Here is a 2,225-nt window from a genome sequence, read left to right on the forward strand (position 1 = left end):
AGCGAAAGATCTAGCTAGAAGTGGAGCTTTCAGACCTTCTCATAGCAGAGGAAAAGTTACTTTAAATAAAATACTCATCTGGCGCTGGAGCGGCAGCACAGCCAGGAGGGCGTTTGCCTTGTGCGTGGCCGACCCGGGTTCGATTCCCAGCATCCCATATGGTCCCCCGAGCCCTGCCAGGAGTGATTCCTGAGTGCATGAGCCAGGAGTAATCCCTGTGCATCACTGGGTGTGACCCAAAAAGAAAAAAAATAACATACTCATCCAACAGGCTCTTTGTTCCTGCTACTCGAAGCTGTCGGTTTCGTTTTCTCTCATTTATTTCTTTAGATGTTCTGTCCTTGTCCTCATCCCTACACCTTGTTGCCACTTCTAAATCCTATTCTTTGGAGTGGTGTTGGCACGGGATCAAACCCATGACTTGACACATGTGAGGCCTATGCTCTACCACGAATCACATTCCCCGAGAAATCACATTTCCTAGAGCGCTACTTATGCTTCAGTCAGTCAATCTTTGGCAAACTGGCTGAGAAACGACAGAATCAGTTGCCCTGACTTGATTGTTTTAGAGGAAGTGAGCAGGGAGGAACTGGAGATAGGGGCCACGTCTCTAATGGATCATATTACACCTCCAGTGAGCATTTGTGAAAGCTTGGTCATAAGGCTTCATAAGATCATCTTACAAAACCGTATAAAGGCCTATGAACTCTGACCCATCATCCCACAATCATCCCACACCTTCATTTGCTTATGCAACCATGTTGGCTGTTCTGGTCAGATGATCTCTTACAGTAAGACCAATCAGGGAGCAGAAATAACTAATGGGTGGGTAGTAACCCCTAAGCATCACCAGATATGACCTTTTAACTATGAATTTGCAAGTAAGGGGCAGGAGAGAGAGAGTACCACAGATAAAGCACTTGCCTTGCACTCAGCAGAGTTGGGCTCAATCCCCGGCACCACATATGGTCCCTGAGCACAGAGCCAAGAGTAAGCCCTGAGCACTGCCTGAGTTAGCCAAAAACCAAAAAATGTGAAAGGCCAGAGAGATATTACAAAGGCCAAGGCACTTAGTTGCAGACAGTCAATCCCAATTCCATCCCTCGCACTCTTAATAGTCCCCTGAGCACCACTGGGAGTGATCCCTGACCACAGAGCCAGGAGTAAGTCCTGAACGGTACTGAATCTGACCCAACCCCTCACCTCCAAAAACAAAAACAAAAATTTAATGGTACCAGGAAGATTGCACAAATGTCTGTGTTCCGTGCCCTGAGCACCACTGAAGAAATAACAAAAGAACTTCAAAAAGAACTTCACATATACTTGAGAGGTAAAATTCAGGCTGTACCAACCACTCCTTTATGTGTATTTTTATAAAATTATTCACATAGTTCATCCCCAACTGGGAAAATCTTGTACCCTGTGAAAACCCTGCAGGGATTCTCCCCTTAGAACCATGAGTCACTAGTGACTCAGTAAGTTAAAGCATTGAAGCTGGTAAATGATGAACTGATTTGCCAAGTAGGGAGAACACTAGATTTTTTTTTTAATTAATTTTTTTTTTTTTTAGTGAAACACCATGAGTTACAGTTGTAGATTTACAATTTTTTGTGCTTGGGTTTTGATTATACAATGATCAAATACCCATCCCTCCACCAGTGCCCATTTTCCACCACCATGGATAATATCCCTCCCACCCCCATCCTTCCCATCTCACCCTGCCTCTGTGGCAGGGCAATCCCTTGGAGAACACTAGATTTTTGCTGGAACCAATTCATCCTTCCATGCCTTAACAGAAGTAAAGGGATCCAAGGCACACCGCTCAGGGTGAGGCCCACTTGCTCCTGGGCTGGGGAGGTCCCTGAGAAGCACCATTACCACCACAATAAAAGCATCACGGCCACAGTAGGATTCCCCAAAGTCTATTCCTCACTCTGTGATCAACAGTCAGAATTCAAGGTGACAACATCGGTCTCTGTTATTGAATGCTAATATTTCAAACACACTCAAGTGGCCTTAATCAGGAAACCCTGAATCTCCGATTTGGAGCTGCGAATGCAGCTCAATGGTAGAGCTCACGCCTCTCACAGGTGAGGTTCTGGGCTTGACCCCCAGCACTGCAAAAAAATAAATCTCCATTTACACGTCATCATTTTCCCATATGGATCATAAAAATTAAGCCCCTGCTAATACTCTCCAGCTTGCTAAGACAGCACTTGCATTTC

This window comes from Sorex fumeus, unplaced genomic scaffold (genome assembly GCF_029834395.1).
Source record: "Sorex fumeus unplaced genomic scaffold, SorFum_2.1 ptg000020l, whole genome shotgun sequence".
NCBI lineage: Eukaryota > Metazoa > Chordata > Mammalia > Eulipotyphla > Soricidae > Sorex > Sorex fumeus.